General features: G+C 33.8%; 1 long non-coding RNA gene across 2 annotated transcripts; it reads left to right on the top strand.

Moving 5' to 3' along the window:
• Nucleotides 1-3,212: 3,212 nt before the first annotated feature.
• On the top strand, nucleotides 3,213-5,693 carry LOC125230963. 2 transcript variants are annotated; one of them, XR_007177572.1, is made up of 5 exons: nucleotides 3,213-3,299; nucleotides 3,407-3,487; nucleotides 3,843-3,975; nucleotides 4,670-4,872; nucleotides 5,571-5,693. It is a non-coding gene; the product is annotated as an uncharacterized LOC125230963 (long non-coding RNA). The 2 variants fall into 2 exon arrangements; XR_007177573.1 differs by having other exon boundaries at nucleotides 3,843-3,963.
• The last annotated feature ends 4,314 nt before the right edge of the window (nucleotides 5,694-10,007 follow it).

Genomic DNA, 10,007 nt, shown 5'->3' on the forward strand with positions numbered 1-10,007 from the left:
CTATTTTGTTACATATAGTAGTCATATTAGAGATACTCAGATCCGAATTTTAATTAATAATATTCCAAATTAACTGTTAGTGTTAATTGTATGTAATAAATAAATTGAAATTTGAACGACTTTAAATAATTACCACATAAATATAACATTCATGAATATCTTGTTCATATGAAATGAATAAGTACCACTATTTAAAATTATCACCTTCAGAAAATAGCACTAATCTAAAATTACAAATATAAACACATTCAAAATAAACAATTTGGACACTTACTTGTAGTCTTCAAGTCTACTTTACCAAGATACCTTCTCGCCAGTCTCCAACCTCTCAATCTTGTATCTCAAATCCGCTTCCTACTTAAACTCTGATGTGTTCCTTCAACGATTCCTAGTCGAATGCCTACCTAACCCTCAGATGTGAACACCTCAACGTTCCCTCGCCGAATGCCCTCTCTGACGCTGCGCTCTGAGTTTTATTGTCCCGATTTTAACGCATGCGCTGTGTTGTTTTATGGCAAATAATGTCTGATTTCGCCAGTTGTGCCTAAAACGCCTATTGTGCCGGTTTTGCCTATTGTGCCTAAAACGCCTATTGTGCCGATTTTGCCTATTGTGCCTAAAACGCCTATTGTGCCGGTTTTAATTCCGAGAATTTCTATTTTTAATTTGTTGGAATTCCATTCTGTATGTAAGTTGTTTTCGTTTTATTTATTTGCAATTTTTAAGTTTTTATCTCTGTATGCATTTGTTTCTAAGCATAATTTATTATAGATATATCTTATGATTTGAACCGAGGACTGTGTGGTCCGTTACATCTGCCCCTTTTATTTTCGTTTGATTCAAAATAACATTTTGTGTTAAACGAAAATAACCAATAAAATAATTCAGTTATTGAAATTTTCAATTTCCCATTTTCATAGTTGTGGTGAATAAAAGTGACCAATACTCAAAAGAACCTCACTGATCCAGCACGAATTATGAACTTAATAGTTACCCAGACACATGAGTCAAATTGCCACCAGCCAGAATTTTCATTCCAGTAAAAGCATTTGGTTGTGAATCAAATGTACCCTAATGGTAAAATCCTTGCATCCTCATATGGGTAGTTAGTCACATTGTCCGACAGGTAACCCGCTATCTCCATTGTCCAGATATTATGAACTTACAAAGATCTCTTCACTAGAAAGAAAAAGCCTTTCTATTCTCAGGTAGCCACTGACAACTGTTCTCCCCATAGTTCCAGGAACCAGTCCACAACTCAATACTAATCAATAATTTTCCTCCTTTCTCGGCATAATGTCCTATGTATAATTATAAGAGTAATCAGACAATCAATGTTTTAATCAAATCAACAATTTTATAAATATGATTCCATGTTAAGTCACATTTTTTTTTATATATGCCAGACAAAATTATCTGATTTATCCCATAAAGACACAGGGTGTGTGTTTAGTTCGTTTGTTAGCGGCATGTAGAGTATGTTGTTACCAAAAGAATGTACCTGTAAAAGGTATAAATTATTTATCCTAACACCTAACTCTTTTGGTATCAAGTTTGTGTAACCCTTTCCCCATTTCGAAATTCCAATAACTGCCGTCACTATTCTCAAACTTGCAAACATGAGGAAACCCTTCATATCTTCAAACGACTCTTCATTCATTCATCTAGCTAAACCTCTCTTCTTTCTATTATGCGAATTTCGTTTATACTACTCGTTCAGATTTCATCCTTCCTCATACGCTCAATTTTACTGTTTCTGACATACCTGCAAGTCCACTTAAATAATGACAGTAAAAATAATGTATGATATCATAATTAAAAAGCTTTATCAATTTTTCAAATTGATCAGAAATTAAAAATAATATATATATACTTATATCATAAGTATAAGTACTATGTTATTCATTACTTTATGAATTACCCTACGCAATCACGTCTTACATTTAACTTTCGCATTAACCCTATACAAACGTACGCAAAACTCCAAAATATTGTATGTGACACCAATTACCGTTAAGTATTAATTACATCTTTGCAACCTTTTTTATGGAAGATGATACGAAATATTGCTAAGAATTCTCCTTTTGTAAGTAGGAAAAATAATACAAGTAACTTGTTACGTCTAACTGCTCTGATAACATCTGCTAAAACTGTAACTTAACTATCTTCTAGTATTATCGTTACAAACATACACACATACCTACATACTGAACTATCATTAGCTTAATAAACCTATCGAACGCGCATGTGACACTGTTTGAGTTGCAGGCGTCCATAGGTTACGGTAACCGCTTTAGATCAGACGGGCCGCACGCCTGTTTGCCACCGACGTATTACATAAAAAAGATGGAAAGACACATGAGTGAAAGTTTCCAAACATGACGAAATATAAGACTTGGTTGCACATAATAATGTACGTACTATTTTTCTAAATAAATGATTGCAACGATTGTTGCATTGTTATTCAACGATGGTAATATGGCTAAAGTACCGTACACCGACATCTACAGATCCAACTGAAATCTTACTTTGTTTTGTAAACGATTGAACAAGAATTATGTTTCGAACAGTATGCGAGCGAAACCGCGGGCAAAAGCTAGTAAATCTTATACTACTACTACGCACTATCTATTTATCTTATGTTATAATTAATATGGTTCTACGATCCGTTATTTAGCTAAACATAGAAAGTTTGAAATTTGGTGTTTTTAAACTGACCTTTAGATTTGTCATAGTATACTAAATGTCTAAATAAAGTTTTACTATAATAATATTTTTCTCCTCAATGAAACTCCACAGAATATATTTATATGAGTCATGGATGTTTCCCTTGTATACAAGCATGTTTTTATCCATTCAAATAGGCATATCGTCGCTTAGCACCCATAGCACAAAATTTGATAGGTTTGGGGCTAAATTGAACTGTGTAAGATGTCCCCAATATTTATTTATTTATTTCATATTTATATTTAAAAAAAACATTAAGATTGAATGTAAACGTCAAATCACTGTCTCTATTTTATTATTCTACAATTCTTTCCACATAGTCTGCAGAGCCCCATTCATACTGGATAAATTTTAGTCGCATCCGGTCCGTCAAATATCTTATGATCTATAGAGCCCTTTTGATTTTTCTATGGCAACATTTGCTATGCTGACGTCATTGCCACGTCATTACTGTCAGTCAGACAGAAATAAAAGAAAAATGGATGCTGTTCAGACGTACACGCATTATTTGGAACTGAAAATTACGTAATTTATCGACCTGCTGGCTTGTATTTGTTATAAATCATAAAAAAGTGAGTAATACATTAACTAAGTAATGATATATGTTGTTAGTAATGTGGTAAATACAACACAAAATGTGTATAACGAATGTAATAAATAAATGATTGTTTGCTTTTAGCCTGTGACGCCAGTGGAACTACGTGGTTTTCTTTCGTGATGATTTGATGATACCTCAATGGAATTGAGCCAAGTTTTCGCCGTAAGTAATAATGTATTTAACTTGTCCATCACAAAGCAGTTCATAGTTTAGTTTAGACTTTGATTTGCTAAAATAGTAAAATGTTTTCCAATAGAGAGATTGTCTAATTCCTATAGCGCTCTGCAATAACATCCTAATTCTGGTCTTAGAGATGGAGAGTATTAGTAAGCCTACAACTCCCTATTTCTTATGTCCGCCTATTTACGTTTCAGGTATCGGGTGCTAGATGCCCCTTGGAGTTAAGCCCCAGTGCCACTATACTACCTTACCAGTTATGTGTGGGTGTTGTAGTCCTAAGACACCCCGGAGGTAAAAAGGGCCTTCACAAGCTCACGCCACGCCTTCCTATCTTCAGCAACCCTCGTGACCTCGCTCCACCAGCTCAAACCTGCCACTCGCAGCTCATTTTTCGACGGACTGCTTCCATGAGTGGACAAAGCACCGACGATCACGGCTTGCATCACCTGTACTGCTATGTAATAATATATGTAAGTTACACTTTTAATGTCTAATGATCCTGTAATCTGTTAACTAATCTCACCTAGTGATAATAAAATTATTTGTATGCCTTGAATTATAAGGTACGGGTTCGAACCGCGACCCATTGTCCTTGAGAACTGTCATCTGATATTTGCCAGTTGCTTTTGAGTGAAGGAAATCATCGTGAGGAAACCAGACTAATTTCAATAACATCTATTGAAAATTAGTGCCTACGCCAAATCCTGGAATTAGCTGTCAAACAGACTCCATGCTTCCATGAGCCGTGACAAACGCTGGAATAATACGGAATAGTACTGGAATAACCAAGCAATGTTGATTTTAAGCAAAAATTGTATAAATGAAGAATGTAAGCATTACCGAATGTCAATAATAAGAATCATGCTTAGTTTGTAATCAAGTAGGCCTGTACAAAAATGCCCCTTCAATTTTTATTTATTTATTTACCTTTTATGTTGTTGTTAAGTCAATTATTTCAATTTGGTTTGATTAAATTTTATTTCGATAATAGTTTAGTATGATAAAATTTGAAATTCATCCCGTAATTAAAGTAGACCCTAATTAATAAAATGATCAAATACCTATTTAGTTATAAAATCTCTGCCAACTTTATTCTTATAACTTATGCTTATAACAAGGACTTATTTCCTACTTAATTACTAAATATATTTTTAAATTTTCCAGAGTATGCTGAACACCGCTGCCATTATACTAGGAACAACGTCCTGCCCCTTCCCCGGCTGCGCACAAATTGGAACTCCATTGGCATGCCCCTTTGACTGAGCAACTTGTGTATGTGTGTGTGCTCGAAACACATTCACTTGCAACAGAATGACTCCCAGGCTGATCTGGCTCAGTTCCTGTATGTCTGATCTACATCCACAATGGTAAAATGTTTTATTTATTTATTTATTATTCTTTGGTTTACTCTAGGGTAAATAATATTGTTTGCCCTTATTCCTGATTCTAATAATAGCAAGTCTATTACAGACTGACTCCATTTGTTCATTCAAACTATTATACTGTGCACTATATTTGGCACAAACACTACTACTAAGTCTAAAATCTTAAGTCTAGCTTATCTATCTACATTCATAAGTACTTAATCTATGCTAACCTGCTCCATCCACTGATAACTGGTTTAAAGAATCAAAACACAGACTGACGGATAATCTGACAAAGTCATAAATATAGGAAACCTATGATCAACTCACTTGCTCTATTTTATAGTATACTAGATTTACTCTAATCACAATCTATTGATAAATATTTTAAGAAGCTTGCTCTTGGCAATTATGCTTTCCTATTGTAACCTCAGGTTATATTGTAGACTACTCCATAGTTGATATATTTACTAGCTACATGCTACCTAAAGAGCTGAAATTTTATAAAACCAATAAGTGGGATGACAATACAATATTACAATATCATTGAAAGCCAACTTCATGAAGATGTCTTGACAAACAATGCAATTCATTATATGACTTGTTGACCTGTATGTATAAAAAAGGAATGCACATCCAATAGTGGAATTGCATTCTAAATGTTTTAACTGAAATGTATTTACCCTTCATTTTTGTTCCAGGTTTCAATGAAAGAGTTAAAATTCTTCTCCATGTACAATCACTTCTAACGCCTACACTGACTACACCAAATATGATCATCACTCAACGTGTCTCACATCAAGATACTTTTCAAAAGTCATCGAGAAGAGGAACATAATATCTTTTTTCCCATTGTTGACTGAATAATCCTAACTAAAAGTTACTTCTCTATTCTATTTTTCCTGCATGGAGTGGCGCTTTTCCGTCTAATGGAAACGATATGAACATATATGCTCTGGGTTTTTTTTTTTGTGCACCTTTCCAATATTACTAATAAAGCATTTTGTGGGTGTTTCATTTACCACCTTCCTTCATAATTTTGCTAGTGTGTGATTCACCATATCCCTAATTATTAAATGCAATAGCTACTGCAATCTGTTCACTGATGGGAATCATTTCATGTTAACACAGCTCTGAATACTATCTTATATAATGACTCAGACTGACTGTCAATAAAAATATTCCTAGCTATAAGCTTGCCTGAGGTTAATGAATGGTGTGCCTAACTCCTTACTTGAGTACTTAAGAACTATGCTTAAATTCTAGATTGTATGTTCTTGACATTCTTGTCAATAAGCTACTTGAATGTTTGTCTCTTTCAAGTAATTATAATTTGTTCACTCTTCAGTGGAAGACAACTAATCCTTAGTTGTTAGTAAGTATGAGACGTGCTAATTGCTACTAGTTTCCCTATGATTATGAGTACCATTACTTATTCTATTGTTAATTTTATTTAAAAATAAATCAAAATCAAATCAATGAGTCGTCCTGTTGACAACATAAGATTATTGTCAGTATAATCACAGCTAAAATAGATATTTCACAGCTTAACGCTTCTCTAGATCAATCATCATTTTATTTCCTAGTTTTTCTCTAGCTGATAACAGCTTATCACTAATCAGTTGATAACACGAAAAAAGGGGCGAGAAGATAGTGAGGTAAGAGTGAACATGATATTGTCTTGCTGTCAAAGTGACATCTACCATGATATGCGACACTGTTGACACATGCAGAATAGATTTTGACAAAATGTACTTAATCAAGTCTGTGTATCGCATACTGTCATTAATTTAGCTTATTCTGTTTCTTAAAAGAACATGCCAATACTAGCAACTTGTACATGACATACATACATACTACATGCCAAATCTAGTTAGAAATCAATTCCTACAGAGGCCCACAGAGCAAAGTACCTAAAATACTAGCAGTATTTCCTTGCTCATTTCTACTTAATTTAGTGAGACTGGCAGATATATTATAACCAACAGAACGGAAAATCTTGATTCACTAAACAGTAAAAGTTTCCCTTAACATAAAACATGTACAACGTTTTAATATTAAATTATTTTGATGTATCTAAGTATTTATAACCTTCCATGATATTGTTTTAAAGAACCCTCGACACAAAATTACCACAAGACAGTCGATCTGTGCGTAATTGCTTTCAGTAACGACTAATTTGTTTTATTACAACTTTCCCAGTAAATGAATATAACCGATATAATTGAGGTTTTATTTATTTTTGCTATAATCTCTTGATTATCGTAACAGAAATAATTATTAGCTAGAGAACGAATAACTTTTCTAAATTTGCCATTCCGATTGAATTGTTTCATTGACAGCTGGTTTGACATTTTTACAATAGCCTCAAATACTTTCTTCTATCCCCGGTGTCCCTAGTCGATGACAGTTTTCTGCACGTGTTATCTCTTATCAGTCTGTACGCACGTTGTTGATCGATAATTATGTTATTGTTTACATACAATACCATGTGCACACGCGATTCCAATTATCGTATAAAGCCGCGTCCTAAGTTCGTAACGGGTAACGTTTATAAGTTTAGTTTATGCTAGAAGCGCAAACTGTCATTAGTTCTTTGAATAGTGAATTAAAGTGAAATAAAAATCTAATTAGATAAGTGATAAGCCTACAATGGTTTTAAAATTACACAGCTATGTCTAAAGTGAGTGAAATGTGTAGTGCAAAGTGCAATGTTTCTGTTTCAATATCGGATTATAACTTTGTTTAAAAATCCAGGTTAGTGACCTTAAACTTACAAAACTTACTTCAAGATGAAACGTATCTTAGAAAACTATCAATAGCTTGATTGCCCCTTAGACTATTACGCAATGGTTAATAAGAATAGACGAATGATACAAAATTAACATAAAGTTTCAGCATGAAGGATAGCAAGTTCCCAAAAAGGATATCTCATTCACAGCAACACTTTGTGACAAAATGTCACTTGAATATGCTAACAATTGGACATATTTAGGGTCTATTACATCCTGCGGTCACGGTCTCCACTTTATAACACCCCGCTACCCCTTAATTAATTCACCCTTTATTAACCTAACACTACCTAACTTAAGTCCAAATTGTTAGCCCTAATTAAAACAATACACTATTAAAAATTGGCCATTAAAACAAATACTGTGATCGTCTAGTAAGTGGAAGGACCCCGTAGTTGTGCGTAGCAATCCAGATTCTTTTTACCTTCAGGAACTTGCTATTAGGGTTAAATTTAAGTTGATAAAACTAAGGCAGTAATATATTCACTTGAGGTATAATAAGCAGAGTGAACGACATTTGTGAAAGAATTTAGTGCGTTGAGATAAGAGTGTGAGAGATAGGTAAAATTGTGTAAGGAATATAAATACAGGAAATATATTAAAAATAAATACAAGACATTATTTAAAATGGGGTTAATTGTTTCCGACCCACGAGTCCCTTATACGTAGGAATAATAGGTGTATAATATAATATAGCCTATTATAAGGACCTCGCTCGAGCATATGTACAAACTAGGTTGCTGGTTCAATTTATGCTTTATCAAACATTGAACAAATGGGATCCTTAGAACAAAAGTAAACTGATGTAAAGTGTCTTTGCTCTACTTAAAAATGTACTACCATAATAGTAGATATCAAATATTTAATCAAGGATCCTTTAATCCCGGTATAATTTTATATGTTTTGGGATGTTTCTGCAACCAAGTCCTCTAACGTCAGGATAGAAACTGCTCTGCCTACCCCTGGTCTATCAAGGAAATAGAATATCTATTTTGATACCCTTTATTGGGCCTATTCATTGACCTTCTTTTGATACTAAGACAAATACTTCATTGATCTAGCCTTTCGAACGACAAAAACCCCAGACTCACACGCCATCCCATATATATATTTTGGTTCGGCCATAGCCATCGAAGGTTGTCCAAGATCACAAAATATAAATTCTATATGCGTGCAATTTCCCACGTTCCGAGTATAGTGGTCCATTGCTTGACATCGTGTTTCACTAGTCAATGCTAGAATTGTTTGGTCTCCCAGACAACGTTATCGTTAACCATATTATGAAATGGAATGATGATTCCAAAGTCTGCCAATCTCGAGGCCAGTGTCAATGATTCAACTTTTGTGAACAATCTTATTTTTATATCAATGATTCTCCTTGATAGCGACAGGATCCTAACATCCATAGATGTCCTATGCCTCCCTAGTATTTAGTATTAGTATTAATTCCCACAAGTTATCCTTTAACTCTAATAAAGTTTACATGTTATGAACAATAAATAAAGTTATTAATCCTACTTCATTGATATAGCAAAATTATCTTACTTAAGGATGAGACAATAGTATGAAAATCCTTCTAATCACCCAAAGAGATTCTAGCTAATAGAATGTGTATGTACATAAAGTAAATATGTGTAATATTTTATGTATCTATTTTGTTACATATAGTAGTCATATTAGAGATACTCAGATCCGAATTTTAATTAATAATATTCCAAATTAACTGTTAGTGTTAATTGTATGTAATAAATAAATTGAAATTCGAACGACTTTAAATAATTACCACATAAATATAACATTCATGAATATCTTGTTCATATGAAATGAATAAGTACCACTATTTAAAATTATCACCTTCAGAAAATAGCACTAATCTAAAATTACAAATATAAACACATTCAAAATAAACAATTTGGACACTTACTTGTAGTCTTCAAGTCTACTTTACCAAGATACCTTCTCGCCAGTCTCCAACCTCTCAATCTTGTATCTCAAATCCGCTTCCTACTTAAACTCTGATGTGTTCCTTCAACGATTCCTAGTCGAATGCCTACCTAACCCTCAGATGTGAACACCTCAACGTTCCCTCGCCGAATGCCCTCTCTGACGCTGCGCTCTGAGTTTTATTGTCCCGATTTTAACGCATGCGCTGTGTTGTTTTATGGCAAATAATGTCTGATTTCGCCAGTTGTGCCTAAAACGCCTATTGTGCCGGTTTTGCCTATTGTGCCTAATTGGGTAGCAATAAATTGAATTTCTGAGGTAACGAGCTTGGGTATTGAAATTGATTTGATAACAGCGATATATTATGCACCTAATTTGCGCAGGCCGTTGCTTCGTTTTAAA

This window comes from Leguminivora glycinivorella, chromosome 11, assembly GCF_023078275.1.
Source record: "Leguminivora glycinivorella isolate SPB_JAAS2020 chromosome 11, LegGlyc_1.1, whole genome shotgun sequence".
In the NCBI taxonomy this organism is placed as follows: domain Eukaryota; kingdom Metazoa; phylum Arthropoda; class Insecta; order Lepidoptera; family Tortricidae; genus Leguminivora; species Leguminivora glycinivorella.